The sequence below is a fragment of the Physcomitrium patens genome, chromosome 9, assembly GCF_059467195.1.
Source record: "Physcomitrium patens ecotype Gransden chromosome 9, ASM5946719v1, whole genome shotgun sequence".
In the NCBI taxonomy this organism is placed as follows: Eukaryota; Viridiplantae; Streptophyta; class Bryopsida; order Funariales; family Funariaceae; genus Physcomitrium; species Physcomitrium patens.
Window position 1 is genome coordinate 16,403,994 of NC_143418.1, and position 20,275 is coordinate 16,424,268.

Genomic DNA, 20,275 nt, shown 5'->3' on the forward strand with positions numbered 1-20,275 from the left:
CCATTAATGTAGAAAAACTAAGATTTGATCAATTGGCTAATTTTATATTATCTAAATTAGTATAAAATTATGTCTTTCAATTGAATTCTAAATATATATCTAATAAATAACCAAAAAAATATATTAAGTGAGATATGTGAAAAAAGAACCTAAAAGTTGAGTGATATCTATGCCTTCACGGAGAAAGTTAAGATATCAAAGCTCAGAATTAATGTTATCTCTAGTATATTATAGTTAAAATTAGAAAATAAATAAGTTGATTGGCTAATAAAGACAATCTCTTTTAAAGATGGTGAATGCAAGATAATTCTATGTGTCTTTGCATTGAATGAAGTAGCAAAATAATCTACAAGTAAAGACTTATTTGTAAGAATGACCTTTATTAAGAAGCAAATATAACATAAGCAATTGGTATATGTGATAGTTCCAAATCTTACCTAAATAGAGGAAAAGATAGTAAAAAGAGAAAAGTACATAGAGAAATTAATATATAAATATGAAGATGTTTTTCTAATCTACTTACCTATTTGCATGCTACTTAATTGAGGTACTTCCTTTCAAATAGAATTATTGCATTAGACCAAATAGGCAAGTTGGCCAATTTATTGGTAGCACCAAATGAACTTGAAGAACTCTATAAGATATTGGACAAACTCTTGAAAAATGATCTCATTTATAAAAGCATGTTGCTATAAGAAGCATATATTTTTTTTTTATCGAAAAAAAATGGTAGACTTTAACTTTGTATTGACTCTGAAGGCTTTAATAAGTAGATCTTCAAGAATGCATATCCACTTCCATGCATAGATGATCTTCTTAACAAACTTTGATGTACAATCATCTTTAATAAATTGGACTTTTGAAGAAACTATTGGTAGATATCTATTATAAAAGAGGACATAAAAAAATGACATTTTGAATGGCTTATTTTACCTTTTAACTTCACCAATGCTTCACCCTTCTTTGTAGGTTACATAAACAAGTTTTTTCAAGATTTTATAGATAAATATGTAGTTATTTTCATTATTAACATCCTAGTTTATAATAAAATTCTTAAAGAGTATGAGTAACATCTATGAAAAGTGATACATCAGATATGAGATAATTGCTTCTATTACAAGGAATAAAAGTTGAACTTTAGAAGTTAGAGGTCACTTTTTTGGAACATATTATATGCTCTTAAGACATGCATATGGAGGAAGATAAAATAAAAGCAATGGAAGATTGGCCAATTCCTAAAAATGCTTCTTAAATTTGATCATTCTTAGGCCATGTGGATATTATCACTATTTCATTCAATGATTAGTATACATTATTGCCTTATTGACAAGCCTATTGAAAAAGGATGCTCCATTTGAATAAAAACTAGGATAAAAAAAAACCTTTGATAAGTTGAAAGAGGCACTCAAAACTATTCTAATATTCTAATTATATAATTTCAACCTCCCTTATATACTTGACATTAATACTCTTAACTTTGTTATTGGCATGATCCTTCAACAAGACTTTGGTAAGGACCTTCAACTTGTGGCATATGAATCAGATAAGCTCAAAATTGTAGAGTACAAATATTTTGTATATGATTAAGAGCAACTAGTAATTATACATACCACAAAGATGTAGCAACATTATCTATTGGAAAAGCCAATAATTATTTCGATTGACCATTGGCCCATATTATATGATTTATATCTAAAAAATATGAAATCACAACATTATTATTAAGAAGAATAATTGTAGTTCTTTGACATTAAATTTAAGTATAAAGAGAATAACAACACACTATGCTTGAGACCTTATTGCAGAGACCAAATTTAGAGTCGAAATTAAATAACAAGGTAAAAATTACTACCATTAATAGTATCATTTCAAACCTAACCAAAGGAGCAAAATAGAAGGAAGCTATGCATTAAAATATTTATTTTTAAATAATTATCAATCGACTATAAATAAATAATATGTAATATCAAGATTATCATCTCAATGATTTTTTACTCTATTTTAAGAAGTAAATTTATGTATCTAATGATGTTATGCCCTAAATGTACATATTTTTTAAAAAATATGACATTCTAATATCTAGACATCTAAGGCATAAAAAGATTCTAAAATAGATCTCAAAGATATGATTAAGGACAAGTTTGGATCATGATGTTTGAACTTTTGTACACTCTTATAAGGCATATCAACATAACAAAGCAAATAATGCAATATCTCTTAGGCTATTGCAACCAATTTCATTACCTATAACACGTTGGGAGTAAATGACCATAGATTTTATTATGTATTTATTGGAGATGCTTTAAAATTACAACGTGATTATTATTTTTGAGAATCAACTCTCAAAGCAACTTTATTTGATTGTAATACATTCCAATATTGATGTTCTAATACTTGCTTGACTCTTCTTTGACAATATCTTTTATCGCCATAAGTTACATTGTATCATTATTTTAGATGGGAATCCGTACTTCAATGAGAGTTTGTAACAAGTCTTATTTTAGCTACTGAATAAACAACTTATCATATCTATGAACTTCCATCTTTAAATAAATAGATAAACAAAGTATACAAATCAAACCTTAAAAGATATGCTATGGATATTTTTGATAATTCATCATAATGATTGGAATGAATATTTGATACTTTTAGAATTTATTTACAATAATAGTATTCAAGTAAGTATCAATCATTTACCATTCTTCTTTAACACTAATCAATATCTGATTATGCCAATAATTCTCTATCGTTTCATTAATACTAACAATCTAACAATAGAAGAGTTTATATAATAACTTACAATGACTATGCAAGAGATATTATATTCCCTCTTTACTACACAAAATTGTAAGAAGGAATATGTAAATAACTATTGGCAACTCAAGACCTTTTGGGAAGCTCACCAAGTATTAGTCTCCAATCCCAACTTTCTACTTGTTATATTAATCCAAGTTTATAAACTTGCACCTTGATACAATGTAACTTATGGTGGCTTTAAATTTTCCATATTTTTGTAGTGATTTCTAATAATGCATATTGCTTCAAGCCTTTGCTACATATTTTAGTCCATCCAAGCTTCCATATTTTACAAGTCAAAGAATTTCATATTAAAATAAGGTACTTCTCCCATGAACACCAATCATCACTACCACCACTATAAGTTGTGACTGATGATCAATAGGAATATGAAGTGGATAACATTTTAGAGCATCACTACCTTTGCCATGGCAATCGACATTTATAACTTTAATAAAAAGTCTTTTAGAAAAGTTATTTCATCCATAATATAATATGAAAACCTATATAAAACCTCATCTATTACTAAAATATAATTTTAAAATACCTTCAAAAGTGAAATAAAGATATTTTGTAATAATGGAAGTAGATTAACTTTAATGGAGCATAGATAAGATATTCATATTGTTGATGCATAGAGATAGATAAATACAACTATTTTTGAAAATTTTCTAAAAGTTCCTAGAAATTTTTAGAATTTAGATTAGATTGGTGGTTCATGTGAGAAATACCATGGAACATTCTAAAAGCACTTAAGATTGTTATTTAGATAGGATCTACCTCTAAAATCTTATAAAAGGAGTAATTATCTTAATATGGCCTATTATTAAGAATATTTTAGAAAGTTTTAAGATGATTGGATAAAATATAAATAAGACTAGCCAAGGTTATTTAGATATTTGATCAAATATAGCTTTAATTCTTTTTTTAAAAAATTAAAGTTTGATTTATATTTTTTTTATTTTTATCTATTCTCTTTTATTTTGTTTAGCCTTTCCTATTCTATTTTGTTAAATTTTGTTTAGTCTTATTATAGTATATTCTATTCTATATTGTATTAAAATAAATATTGTAATAAATTAGAAGAATTTAGATCTAACAGAGGATTAAGTCCCATTTTACTTCTTTTATAAGTATAAGAATAGTGCTTCATAGTTTATATTGATGATGCAAAAAAAAATCATCCTAACAATATTGATAGTTTCATGAAGATTTGCAATAATTACAAATCTATTCAAGAACAAGCACTTTGAAGTCACAACACTTAGCATCAACGAGGTTACACACAAAAGGGAGTATGGAGTAAGTTAACTCTTACTTCTAATACTTATTACTTATAAGTGGTGGATGCCAACCAATGAGGTAACTTTCATAGATGTTACATCCATTTCTACTTCATCCAACTAAATCTTAGATTCTTTCTTAACCTAGCCGCTACCTACAAATCCTACAAGCGACCACGGTAACTTTATTATACTCTTTCGCTACCTTTTGACTACAAGCAATTTATTTAAGATAATACCTTTTATGAACTAACTTACTTCAACACTCCCACTTCACTATTGATCAAAAGGCTTTCAATCCTAAAGCCTTCGTCAATATGTGATGTCTATCCTTTACTAATTCCTTTGTCAACAAATCAGCAAGCATGTCTTCCATTGCACAATACTTCATATCAATCACTCTCATTTCAATCTTCTTTCTTATAAAGTGATGTTGAATGTCAATGTATTTTGTCCTTAAATGATGCTTGGAATTCTTGAGAAATGCAAGACATCCTTGATTGTCACACTCCATTGGAGTTGCTTCCATTTGTACATCTCCAATGTCCTCTAAAAATTGTCTTAGCCATATTACCTCGATTGCATCATGGCTTGCTGCCATGTACTCCACCTCCATTGTTGACCTTCTAATTGTTGGTTGTCTCTTGCAATTCCATGATATAGCTACCACTCCAACAAAGAACACATACCCTATTATTGATCTTCTATCATTTGCATCTTTAGTCCAATCCACATCACAATAACCATCCAAAGTAATGTTATGACCTCCAAGGCACAATTTCAAGTTCACAGTACCTTTTAAGTACCTCATGATCCTTTTGATGGTTGCCCAATCGATTGGTCTAGCCTTTGACATGTGTTGGCTCACAACACTCACCGCATAAGCAAGATCTACCATTTTTCCAACTATTACATACATTAGTGAATCTATTGTTGCCTTGTATGGAATTCCTTACATTTGACCTTCAATTTCAGAAAATTCTTCATCCATGAGTTTTATCAACTTTAAATTGGCCTCCAAAGGTCTTTCAATAGGCTTACACTACTCTATGTTGAATCATTTCAACACTTCTTCAATATACTTGCTTTGGCTCATTGTAATAGTCTTCTTAGCACGATCTCTTACAAACTCCACTCCTAAACAATAGTGAAGCTCTCTCAAATCACTTATCTCATACTCTCTTTCTAAATTTGTCTTCAACTAATTCATCATCTTTATAGTATTGGTTAAGATAATTAAATCATTAGCATATAAGATGACAATAAATATGAACTCATTTGATTGCATCACATATAAAGAATGATCAGCCTCACTCCTTACAAATCCTTCACTCACAAAAAATATATCAATGCGTTGGTACCATGTCCTTGGTCATTGCTTTAGCCCATACAAGGATTTCTTCAACTTACAAACAAGGTGTTGTTTGCCTTCTTCAACAAATCGTTGAGGTTGATCTATGTAAATATCTTCTTTCCAGCTTCTATTCAAGAATGCCGACTTCACATCCATTTGATGCATCTTCAAGTCTATTACTGCGCTAATTGCCACAATAGTTCTAATGGTGGTGAATTTGGCCACATGAGCAAATGTCTCATTAAAATCAACACCAATAACTTGTCAATAGTCTTTGGCAATCAATCTAGCCTTGTATCTCACAATATTATCCATTTCATCCCTTTTTGTTCTAAACAGCCACGTTCAACAAATTGAAGATTAATTAGATAGAAGTTGATTCAATTTCAATGTTCCATTATCCATGAGTGATTTTTATTCTTCTTATATAGCATTCTCCTACTTCATAGCATCCATGGACTTCATTGCATCACATAAACTCAATAGATTAGCAAGAAGAGTAACATTGGCATGTTCTTCATTTACTTGACGAAATATGTGGTCCTTCCACTATTCATCATGTGGTTTTCTTTCTCTCAAAGGATATCTTCTTTTATTTGGAGAAGCTTCATCTACTTGCACTTCATTCTCTCTTCTAAGATTCTTCTTCCTTAAAGCTTGTCTTTTCTCACTTAAAGGTTGATACTCCTTATCATCATCATTATTATGAATATCTTCATTGTATTCATTGCTGGTTCTAATAATTGAAGGCTATGAAGGACAAGAATTTGATAAAAAAAATAAACAAGTGAGACTTCCCTCAAAGAAAGATGAGAAAATAAAAATAACTCAATAAATATATTAAGAAAGAAATTGGAATGGCTATTGCCAAAAGAAAAGAAAACTAGAGATCTTTGAAATTAGACTAGAAGTAAGAAAGGAGTTGACAAGAGTGAAGAACGCTTCACTCTTATCTCTATATATACTATCTAACTAGGGGCTATGTGGCAATGTTCTATAGGACCTCTAATATGTATTGATTTTGTAGGACACATATGCTAAGTTACAAGGCAAGTTTTTCTACATGTGGACCACATAGTTAACTTTGTCTTCAAGCTAATAAAATCTGTGGCACATGGCCAACTTGTTGACCACGTTTCTAATCCAAAAATTTAATTAAAGACATCTATAAAATCAAAGCAGAGTTTGTGAAGCTTCTAAGAAGCTTTTGTAGTAAATATTATAGAATTAACTTACTTTTATCTACTTTTACTTACTTCTACGTATTTATATATGTAATTATTGGCTTACATGCATATGTTTGTGACATTATCGCCCCTTTTAGGAATGAGTTACATGAAGAGCGGTCATCATATGTTGAAGAAATCTATGATGCGACAAATTATATTCACTACATATACATGTCCACTGTCATGTATGGTTCAAGAAGAGACATGTAGAATACTGGATAGATTTTCATTCACTCTGATAGGTGTAAACGATATGTAATTGGATTGATTTATATAAAAATAGAAAATGGTCAAAGCCTTTGATAGACCAACTTGTCACAAGGACAAGTGGACTTGATATTGTGATGAAGTAACCATATCTTATCACCCATGTGGAATGGTGATTGTTCCTTTTGATAGATATCTACATTAATCTTTTGTTGTTTTTGAGCTTCTTTTAAATGCGCCTTCATCATTGCATGTAGCTTTGACAAATGAATTGCCAAATCTTTTGCCATAGGATTATCAACTTTTGAAGTCAAAAGTATCAAGTTGTGGATGATAACCATAATTGGCAAAGAAAGGTGTTTGTTTTGTAGAAGAATGTACCGTGTTATTGTAAGCAAACTCTGCCAATGGCAAAAGAGTTGTCCAATCATCTTATTGGTAGTTGATTGTATATCTTACATACAGCTCCAAAACTTGATTAACATGCTCCGTTTGTCCATTGATTTGAGGATGGAATGTCAAAGATAATTTTATATCCACTTTTAGAATCTTAAAAAGAGTTTGCCAAAATCTTAATACAAACTGAGTTTTCCTATCTAATATAATATCCTTGGATAATCCATGATAACAATAGATATTGTCAAGAAAGAACTTAGTTGTTTCTTCACCTATCATGGATTTTTTACATGATACAAAATATGCCATCTTGATAAAACAATCTACTATCATGAATATAGAATCATAAGAACCTAAGATTAGAAGATCCATGATGAAATCCATAGAAATAGAAGACCATAGTTGTTCTGGAATGGATAATGGCTGAAAAAGTCTATAAGATTGATGATGAGGAGTTTTTGATCTTAAGCAAACATCACAAGATTGTACAAAATCTTTAACTGCTTTCGACATTTGAGGCCACCAAAAGTCCCTGGATATTAGTTCCAAAGTTTTATTGTATCCAAAATATCTTGCTGCTGGAAAGTCATTATGAGCTTGAAGAATACATAATCAAGCTTTATCTTTTGGAATATATAGGCGTCCCTCAAAATATAATAGATTGTTCTTGAATTCAAACTTTGAAGTATCATGAGACTTTAAAAGATTTTTCTTAATATCACGAATAAAAAGATCAAAAGACATACTTGATTGAACTTGCTTAATGAAAGTTGAATCAATAGTTAGTATTGATTTCATTGCTTAAAGATGAAGATGCTTTGGCTTCAAGAAAATTATCCGTTATTGATTAAAAGTAGCATTTCTTTCCTTTGGTATAAGGTAAGATTGTCTAGACAGTGCATGTGACAAATCTTGTTGTTTTTGTAGTCAATATGTGATCTTGAATTTGAATCTTCACAAAAATATACTCCAACAGGCTTGGTGATGATTCAAAAATACGTGCTCACATAAAATATTCAAGATTCTTGTGATATGTATAGACGATGACTGAGCTAGAAGCACCTTCTAGATAATAGCACCATTCTTGAAATAGATCCATAATTGCAAGAAGTTCTTTGTTATGGATCTCATAGTTGATCTCGGTTGTTGAAAATTTTATGGAATGAAAAGCTATTAGATGAAGTTTATCATCTATTCCTATTTATGACAATATGGCACCCAAAGCAAAGTCTAATGCGTCTATTTTTATAAAAAATAGCTTAGAAAAATCAACACGATACAAATTTGGTGCAGAAACAAAGGTTGTCTTTAAAGCTTCAAATGCTACTTTTGCTTCCTGATTCCATTGAAGTTTGTCTTTACAAGTCAAATGTGTAAGTAGAGTTACAACTTGATAAAAGTCTTTGATGAAGATCTGATAGTACTTAGCATATTCTAAAAAGTATTGAACATCTCTTACTATTTTTGGGATCTTCCAATTCATTATAGTTTGAACTTTCTTAGGATTGATCATAAGTCCATCATTTGAAATGATGTATTCTAAAAAGTTGACTTGAGTAGTGTGAAATACACACTTTTTTATCTTGGCATAGAGTCCCGCATCTCTTAGTTTTTGTAACACATAACAAACATGAAATTCATATTCTTCTATATTCTTAGAATAGATTAAGATGTTATCTAGGTAATTTTAGGATTATATTTTTTTAGCCATGATAAACCTAAAATGACTGGATTAAAAGAAGATCTAATGATATTAAATATTACAAAGCTACTATGACCATTAGTTCCTACTTCCATAAGAAGGATTTCATGAGTAATATCTCTTGAAGACAATTGACGACCATCTATGACTTCTACATGAATAGATTTAGTTTTCATCAGTAAAAGCATGCTATGTCTTTTAACAAATTTTTCATCTAAGAAACATGCTGAGGCTACTAAATCTAGCAAAGCAAAGGCTTTGTCATGTTTATGTCTTAGAATAACATTTATCATAAAACATGGAGAGGATTTTGATGAGAGAATAAGACCTTTATTAGGCATTACACAAGGTTTCAACTACACGATCCCTATTGTAGCTGGACAAATTCATTTTTTGACATGCTATCTTCTTTAATTGCCATACTCTTTATTTTATAGTTGTGTCGCTTCTTTGGATGATATTATGTAGTGTGGTTAGGTTCTCCTTAATATAAGCACATTCCTTCGTGATGACAATGAGACTTTTCTTCCTTAGTAAGAGGTTTGAAACGTATCACATCAATTTGTATATCCTCTACTTCCGAATGTATGTGTTGAAGAGATGTTGGTGTTGCCATTGAATTATAGTAACATTGAGGTCCACTTATATGGTTCTCAGATCAAAATTCAAAAAAATGATTGTCATACTTTAGAGCAAAGTTAATTGCTTGACTCAATGTTTGAGGATCAAATAAGTTGAGCATTAATTTTTTTACAATATTTCATATTGTAATTTATAGAAAAATTGGCTAGCAAATGCAGCATCATCCTACTTGATATCAATTGCAAGTTATCAAAAGTATGAAGCATACAACGTTATTGATCGATTGCCTTGTCGCAAAATATAGATCTTATTGGTTGCAATACAAATTGCATTATGTTCTCTATATATGGATCAAAACTCCACTAAAAAAGCCTCCAGATTATGTAATATTGGATCTCGTCATTCAAGAAAAGATGAAAAGCATGATAATATTGAACCTGAAAGAAGCGTATCAATGAATTTAACTTGTGATCTTAGAGTTGGATAGCTTTGAGATTGAAGTTCAATCATAAGTTGTACTTGATTGATAAATCCTCTAAACTTTAATCTAATGCCATCAAACTTCTCGGATAAAGTAATTCTAGATTCTCTAATACTGGAAGGGTGTTCCACCAAAAGAGAAGGGACATGATTTAATGCAGATTTGAAACAGCTCCAATCATTTCTATATCTTCACTTTCTTTCAATCTTGTTGCTCCTTGTGGTAGTAAATTGAGTTGATGCATCGCAAGCATTAACTCCCTCAATTGCTCTTGCATTTGTGCCATTGCACTCTTCATTTCAGTAAGTTCTGCCATGATAATACTTAAAAAAAAAAAAAAAAAAAAAAAAAAAACTAATATTGCTCAAGACAAATAGAAGAGAGGACTTGAGAACAAAGAAAATACTAAGGATAATATCAATTTAGAAGAGGGTAATCTACAACTTCTAATATGCTTATGTCTTATCAAGAGAAAGAGGTAATCCAGTCTTAATCAAGATTAGACAAAGCTCTGATATTGTAAGTAGACTCTTGTCAATCTTTCAAGGACAAAAACTTCATAAAAATAAATAAACAAGTGAGATTTCTCTCAAAGAAAGATGACAAAATAGAAATAATTCAATATGTAAATTAAAAAAGAACTTGGAATGGCTATTGCCAAAAGACAAGAAAACTAGAGATCCTTGAAACTAGACTAGAAGCAAGAAAAGAATTGATAAGAGTGAAGAAGGCTTCACTCTTGTCAATATGTACACTATCTAACTAGGGACTACATGACAATGTTTTATAGGACCTCCAATATGTGTTGACTTTGTAGGATACATGCCTTGTCTTACAAGGCAAATTTTTTTACATGTGGGCCACATAATTAGCTTGGTCTTCAAGCTAATAACATGTGTAGTACATGGCTAACTTGTTGACCACGTTTCTAATCCAAAAAGTCAATTAAAGACACCTATAAAGTCAAAGCAGTGTCTATAAAGCTTCTATAAAGCTTTCATAGTAAATATAATAGAATCAATTTACTTTAACCTACTTTTACTTACTTCTACCTATTTATATATGTAATTATTGGCTTACTTACGTATGACCATGATAAAGGCACATTATGGTCTATCTTCTTTGGCACTTCACATTGATTTGCATTTCTTCCATCTTCATTGTCACTATCATCTTCTTCTTCTTTTTTTGCTAAAATTCATGATGTTTCCATAAATACACCATTACTCTTACTTGGACACATCTCCAAGTGCTCACAAGCATTCTTCTGCTCCAAAAATTCAACATTATAACTTTTGATGATCTTCTTGGTTTCTAAATACATTAGCTTATATGCCTTTGTACCTTCACAATATCCTATAAGTACATATTTTGTATTCTTTGTATCAATTTTGGACCTCATGCAATCTGATACTTTTGCATAAGCAATGCATCCAAAGATCTTTATATATGAAATACAAGGTTTCTTGCCACTCTAAGCTTCTTGTAGAGTCATTGATGTAAGTGCACTTGTAGGGCACCTATTTCTTATATACATTGAAGTAACCACGGCTTCAGCCTAATACTCATGCCCAAAGTGTTGTGCATGAAGCATACTCCTTACCATCTCTAGAAAGGTACAATTTGCTCTTTCAGCAACTCCATTTTGTTGTGCAGTGTAAGGAATAGATATTTGTCTTGCAATACCTTGAATCTTCAAGAATTCTTCAAAATGCTTTGACATGTATTCACTTCTATTTTCCGTGTGCATTACTTTGATCTTACATTCACATTGTTTCTCTACAAAAACTTTAAACTCCTTAAACCTTAAAAAACACTCATTTTTAGCTTTTATAATGTAAATCTACACTTTTCTTGAAAAAACATCAATGAATGTGACAAAGTACCTTGCTCTTCTAATTTATGGTGTCTTCATTCATCCACAAACATCATAATGTACAATCTCCAATAATTTGGTTGCACGTGTTGCAACTCCATTTCGAAATGAACTCCTTTGTTGTTTGCCTTGTATACAACCTTCACAAGCAAGTGTCATTGCATTGTGGCTGAAATGACTAAGATCCAAGCTACTAACCATGGATTGAAGCTCCTTCATGCATTTGGCATTCAAATGACTAAGTCATTGATGCTAGATTTCAAACTTGTCTTAGTCTTGTGGAAAATCAGCAAATACAGCCACTTCAACTCCATTCACCTTCTTACAATTGATGAAGTAGAGATTTCCATCTCTAAGGCTTTTGGCAACATGTTATCCATCCATTGTCTTCACAAAGCATCTATTCATGTCAAATTAAACCTTACAACCATATGATATAAGTTTGCTCATCAAAATGAGGTTCTTTTTTATCTTTGGCACATGTAAGACTTCCTTCAATCTGATCTTCTTGATTTGGTCCTTTACAACGAACTTCACAACAATTGAACCAATTTCAATGGCTTGTATCATGCCATTGTCTCCCAACCATACTTTGGTTGCTTGAATTTCTTCATAAGTATCAAATGAATACTTATATAGTGTCATGTGTTTAGTAGCACGTGAATCTATAATCTACTTAGACATCACAGCCATAGAGGCTCTTTCACTTGCTATAAAAGCATAGTCATCTTCACCAAAGTTATCACAAGATTTATTTGCATTCTCGCTATCTCTTTTCTTAGCTTTGTAGCACTTCCTAGTAAAGTGACCTGATTTTATATAGTAATTTTTCATGTTGTTCTTTGAACTATCATGTTGGTGAGAATAGCTACCTTTGTCTTGTCTTGAGAATAGAGCCGAATTCTCACTTTGATGTTTTTTTTTTTTTTTTTTTTTTTTTTTTTTTTCTCTCTTGGTTATTTCATGGACAAGTCTTGATATGACATAGTTCATAGTAAGCTCCTTTATGTTGATTGACTCCAATGTCACAATGAGGTAGTTGTATGACTCAGGAATGTTCATGAGTAATGTCAACACAATTTTTCTATTATCAACTAGTGTGTCAAGAATTGCTAGTTTACTTACAAGTGCTTTTACCTTATTGACATGAGCCATGACATCATCTCCTTCTTCCATCTTTATTGTTAAGAACTTCTTTCTTGTTCATATAATATTGACAAGGTTTCTACTCTCATACATGCTGCAAAGAGTCTTTCATGCTTACACTCGTCTAGTGTAAGCAATTACATGTAAAAAGTTAGCATCATCAAGATTTTTGGCAATCATGCCAAAAGCCTTCTTTTGACATCATTTGTACTCTTTTTTCACCTTCACATTAGCATCGTCACTTAGAGGGTCTTCACTTTCATCAACAATATCCCAAAGGTCTAATGAAGCCAACAAGAGCTCCATTTTTTTCTTCCAATGGTAGAAGTTGTTATCCTTAAATTTCTCAATTACTCTCAAATCTTCACCATCACTTGCAACCATATCTAAAAAAAGGGTGTATCAAAAAAAAAATGAAGAAAAGAAAAGAATGAATTCTCACAATCAACAAGAAGATGTTGCTGCCTTAGAAAACCAAAATGCCTTCTAAATGAGTAAACTATTGTTTACACCCTTCAATCACTCTCAACTTTAGTTATAAGAATTTTTATAAGTCTGATAACCTCTTGAATAAGCTTTGCTTTTCTTGAATTACCTCTCTTCTTTTACAAAACACTTCTAACCTCACAAAACACCTCTAATCACAATAAGGAGGTCTCTTAAGAAGATTAATACATAAAAGTAGAAAGTTAGAGCACCAATGATGAAACTCAGTAAGAAAATACAACACAAGTGTCCTTAAACATCAATCTAAGGTATCTAACAACCTCTAAGATTATAAATGCACTTAACAACAAGTAAGAGCATAACTACATCAACAACTGGATGCAAAAGAAGATTTAGAAGATACCAAACCCTAATATCAGCAACAACCATAAGATCTACTCTTAATACCAACAAAGACTTTAAAGAACTTCAAAACTCACAACTAAAGGTGTGTGGGCCCATAACCTATTGAAGAACAAGCACTTTGAAGTCACAACACTTAGCACCAACAAGGTTGTACACAAAAGAGAGTATGGAGTAAGATAATTCTTACTTCCAACACTTGTTACTTATAAGTGGTGGTTCCTAACCAACAAGGCAACTTCCATTGACGTTACATCTATTTCTATTTCATCCAACTAAATCCTAGGTTCTTTCTTAACCTAACTGCCACTTACAAATCCTAGAAGCCACCATAGTAACTTCTTTATATTCTTTTGTTGCCTTTGACCACTAACAACTTATATAAGATAATACCTTTTATTAAGTGACTTAGTTCAACAAAATCTATTTTTACTTCCATTAAGTGTAATATTGATGATTTTTTCTTCCATTTCAAACATCATAATAAATCTACACATCAAATATAGGAGAGTAATCTATAACTTTTAATGTCAAATAAAAATTTCTACAAAGATAGATCATTTTCTCTCTGTTTAAAAAAAATCAATTTTTAGAAAACAAAAAATATTAATTCAAAAGTAGATAGTTTACAACCTTCAAAATACAACAACAAAAATGAGATAATTCACTCACTTCTAAAAATAAGAAAAGAATAATGACTTAATATTTTTGTCAAATTTTCAAGGATATAAATCTCAAAGAAAGCAATTCTCAATACACTCTTATGTCACTTGAAAAGACTAAAAAATCACTCAAAGATGATAATACATTAAACTAGAATAGATGTTTTTAAGGATAAGAAGCTAGAAAGTCTTAAAACAAGATTAAGAACTAAAAAAGAAGCAATAAGAGTGAAAAAGATTTTATTATTATCTTTATATATATTATCTATGTGGGAGCTTTATAACAATGTTTTATAAGACTTCCAATATGTATTCAATTTGTAAGACATGTATCTTAACTTGTAAGATAAGTTTCATACTTGTACGTCACATTGTTAGCTTGAGACACATGGCTTACTTGTTGGCCAAGTTTTTAACCTACCAATCACCTATAAATATGTATAAAGATAAAACTACATCTATAAAGCTTTTAAAAAACTTCTTTAAAAGATATTATGAAATTAATTTATTTTTATTTACTTCTATTTAATCATATTACCTAAGTAACTATTAAATTAAATGAATATCCATGACAAGATATGATATTAGAAAATCCTCATAGAAATCAATTAAAAATCTTGTAAATGTAGAAAAGAAGGCTGATAATATTCATTCAAGACATCTATAATAATTAAGATGAAAGATAGTACATCTTTACTATAAAAGAACTATAGTTTATGAAAGATTATATTTAATCTTTTATTTCAATTTGTAATTTTTTTGTATTTGACATATTAAGGAGATGGAAAACTAACAATCATTAGATTCAACTTCGTATCTATTATTTGCTAATTTATTGGTATCATATTATAATTATTTATAATATATAAAAATTGATTAAAATATATAATATATTTATAGGTCTTAATATATATATCTTAGAGTAGTTAGTAGATTAATTTAAAAAGAGTTGATGTAAAAAAGTTTATTTTGAGGTTTACTTATTTTTATTATAGTGTTGAAATTATATAGAATTTAGATATTTATTGTAAAATTTTAAAAAAATATTAGAGCTCAAAGATAAAGATCTAAACTACTAAGAAACTTATTTGGAAGGAAGAAAGCAAGGTATAGATAGATGAAGGTAAAGGGTGAAGGTCTCATCCCTATTGGTCAAATAGTCATAATTGATAGGCTTTCAACAACCTGTCTATGACCATAATAAGGATTTTGGCAACTTCAAAAGGGGCATTTAAGAATCAAAAGAAAATGTTGTAAGTTTTAGAATTTAAATTAAAATTTTTGTACAAAATTTAGAAGATTTATAATTAGGATAAAGAAGTTATAGTCATTTGAAGATAAGAGGTCTTTTAAGACATATTATTGCTCTTTTGAGGATATGAAGAATTTTACATCAGATTTTGGAAATCAAAAAAATGAGCTGCAAGGAAAATTTTAAGACCTACACCTTTCATAATTTTTTTTTTTACTTTTTATTTGGAGTTTTTATAAAGGAGCTATAGAAAGTTGAAGGCAACATGAATAATTTAAAGGTAATAAATAAACCGTTTTGTTGATAGTAATGATTGAAGCCATATCTTGAATTTTTGAATAATTATTTAGTCCAAAATATCTAAAAGTGTAAATTATTAGATTGAAAAGTTATATATCAATTTTTGTGGTATTTAATTGATTAGTTTGTAAGATATGAAGAAAGTTTCATGAAAGTATATATAAACAAAGGTTTGAAGCTATTCTTAGGATTTTGACAATATTTCAAGATTTATAACAAATTTATAGTTGAAATTTTTTTAAATAGTTTTTTAAAGTAAATTATACTTTATGTAAAATTTGGATCTATTTAAATAATCTAATTGTGAGATATGAGTTTTTGAAGTTTGGAAAAAAAATCTCCTATAAGATATATATGATTTTAGAATATTTTTATCACATTTTGGATGTTCTTTGATACATAGGGCTTATGTATTGATGTAATTGGTCTTATAGGGACAATTTTATATATAAACTTAGTGTAGTCTTATCTTAAGACTTGATTAAGTAATTATTGACAAACAAAAAGTCCAATTCTTTCTTGAAGCAACTCTCTCTATCTTCGATACTAAACAAGATACTACAATTATCATAGCCTTTAAGACAATATAATTGTGATAAAGACCTTCAAAAATGATAAAAGAGAAATTACATGGAGATTGGTACTTGAGTTATTTTTTTCATATTACAAGAAAAAAATACATAAAAATATATTATTGATCATATCTTTACTTGAATAAAGAACATATTATTTTTATAATTTTTCAATCTTGTTTTGTTAATGCATATCATTTTATTCAATCACTTTTTTTTATTATAAAAAAAAATCCTATATTTATCTTTATGTTGTGCTTGCTAAAATCTATTTTTCCATAGAGACTATACAAATATGTGAACACTTTATTAATCCCCCAACAAAATTGATACTTTGTAGAAGAAAAATTGAAAATATGTTTGAAATTACATAAAAATATAAAATCAAAGCGACATGAAGTTGAGTAAGCTTAAGCAAGACAAAGCATGCATGAGAATGTTGATGAAGTTGATCACAATAGAAGAAGGAATGAGCAAACAGAAATATTTTCAATATATATGAAGCATTCAATGTTTAGTTAAGTCATCTCGAGTGTTAAACGTGGCCCACTTTGTGCACAATCTATAGTGCTTTTAATCCAATTACATAGACTATTGATCACTATAGAACCAAATAGCATAATTGCATAGTCATTAATCACCACCTTTGTGCAGAGAGGTTTGTAGAGAGAGATTCATCTTACTCCTTCTCTTACTAAACGAAGATGACTGCATTTTTGACTTGTGTAATTATGGCTATAATACAACCACATCAAAATTAACTCTGCTTGCCATAGAGATTCAGAACAAATCATTTCAAACTTTTTTTAGTACATTACAACTACAACTACAATCAAACCAAAATTGATAAGGTGTGTTGTAGTAACACAATACCAAAACAATGTCAGATGGCTGCTAATATGTTGTTAGTTACTTCTGCCACATGTTCAATATACTTGTGCAAATCTAACCAATACACTCTTATAAGTTAGGATGACATATTAGTGATTACATGTTAAAAAAGTCCAACATGTAACAAATTACATTTGTCACATATTCTAATCATTGTTTCCTTTGAGGATAGTTCATATGTCTTCTTAATAATCAATAATATTCTATTTCAAGTAGAAAATATGATCCTATTATTTGATCATTATTGGAGCCTTCATAACTTCCTTCAAACAAAATATTTGCAATACCATCAGGAGTTATTTCTACTTTCAATAAAATGATCAAAAATTGGAAGTTTTTCTAAGGTTGTCATTCAACTCTTATGTAGATAGTTGTCACAGACATATACATTTATTTTAATAATTACATATATGATTATGTAGAAATAGGTAAATATAGATTAATTTCATAAAGTCTGTTAGTAAAGCTTCCTAGAAGCTTTATAGATGTGGTTTTGACTTTGGATGTGTTTGTAGGTCAAAAACTTGGCCAATAAGTTAACCACATGTTGGTAGCTTGTAGAACAAGCTAATCATATGGCATATATATAGATAAATTGCCTTGCAAGTTAAGACATGTGGCTAACAAAGTGAACATGTTTTGGAGGTCCTATAGGACATCGCCACGTAGCTCCTAGTTAAGAGTATATATGGAGGCAAGAATGAAGCCTTCTTCACTCTTGTCAATGTCGTTCTAGTCCTTAGTCTTGTTACAAGACTTTTTACTCTTCTTATTTTTGGCAATAGCCATTTTAATTAATATTACATTACCTTTTGAGTGACTTCCTAGTTCTCTTCAGTGACACAAGAGTATATCAAGGATTCTCTTTCTTTGAGATTCATATCCCTAATAATTGTATATATAGAGGGAAGAGTAAAGCCTTCTTCACTCTTGTCAATTCTTTTCTTACTTCCAATCTAGTTTGAAGAGTCTCTAGCTTCTTAGTCTTTGGTAATGGCCATTCTAGTTTCTTATTAAATATATTTACTTTCTTATTTCTATTTTGTCATCTACCTTTGATTCATTTCTCACTTGTTTATGTATCTTATTTGAGTTCTTGTCTTTGACAGCCTTATAATTAAATATTCAAATATATGAGATGATATTTTTAATTTTTTTCCTAAAAAAATCTTTAATTATTTTTTAATATGACCAATATAAAAACTTGAAGACAAGTTGGTACTTGTTTGTAACTAGAGATGATAAAAGAAAACTTACCCCTACAAAGAACCAATCCTAAAATTGTTTGTGAAATATTAAAAGGAATTGTTTCAATAATAGTCTTGGCATTAATTAACCTAAAATAAAATGATTTTTTTTTTTTCTTCTGAAACCAAATTAAAGAAGAATCCAGTAATTATCACAAAAAATCTACTCGTTAATCCTCAAGATAGATCAAAAGAAAAATAGAGTTTTGATGGTACCACCAAGTTCCGAAGACAAGATGATCACAAGTAAAGCCAGACTTGCAGATCAACACAGAGAGTTGTCCACTACCTCAAATGAGGTGATAAGATGATGAGATCATAACTCTGTAATCAAACTCGGCGCACTGGTGCTGGCCAGCTTGGGCGGGCTTGGTGTGAGCTTCTAAGTCTTGATGCTGTCAAGTGGATGACAATTTTGTGTTGACCATTTCCAATCCAAACCCACGACGACAATGCAGACAATCCCATGCCAGCAGATATATTAATCCTCAATGGAGGAGTCAACTTTCGCAGCCAGTTGGCCCTATTTTCCTGGCTACCTGTGTGCATGGTTTTGACTTTTAGGCTCATGTTGAAGGAAGAAACCAACTCAGAGGTAAAAACATTTCTCCAAATTCAAAAATTAAACCGACGAACAAACGACCAGATGGTCGGCCGGGGTCCGAGTCAGGCTGTGCTGAGGATAAGCAACCTGGCGGAAATTTCTTGAGCAGTGTCTTATAGTGGCTCGCTTTGCGTGTAAACTATCGCCACCACTGCCTGGAGGGCCAAAATATCAAATGAATGCGTGTGTCTGTGAACTGATCGATGGAGGTGATGTGGTTCGCATCATGGCAGTGGTGGCTGGTGCATAGGAGATGACCAGCTACACTTTCGGTGGTTGTGGGGATAGAATTTGGTGACCACCGTGGTTACCAAAGTCAAGAGCCTGGAGCCGAATTTACACCGAACGAATCTGCGGACTGAGGGTCTGTCAGGAGTAGTGGCGGGTCGGGTAGATCATTGTCGTTTCCTCCGCCCGCATTTGTTGTCTCCCTCGGAAGGTTTCATGCTTGCCCACTCTCCAGAAGAGGAAGTGTGCATGCTTTGCGGGGTGTTGTTCTGTGCTGATGCACGTCCCACCATCTGGTATAGCCCTTCCTCTGTTTCTCTCTCTCTACCCCCTCAACTCACTCCGACACTTACTGACTATTTCAGGTGATTACTCACGATCAATTTATAATTTCACTTCATCTTTACCTATAATTTTATTATCTTTGCGCAGAGGTGTGGTAGGTGAGATTTTTAATAACTATTATTGCATAAATTACAACTCCAATTACGAAGACCAAAATCCAATCGTGTAGACCTTAAATAACTATTTGAAAAGTCCCCAACATTGAGATAACACAAACTACGTCAATCACTCCCACAAGGTATGAAAGTTGCAATCTGTGTCAAATTAAATTTG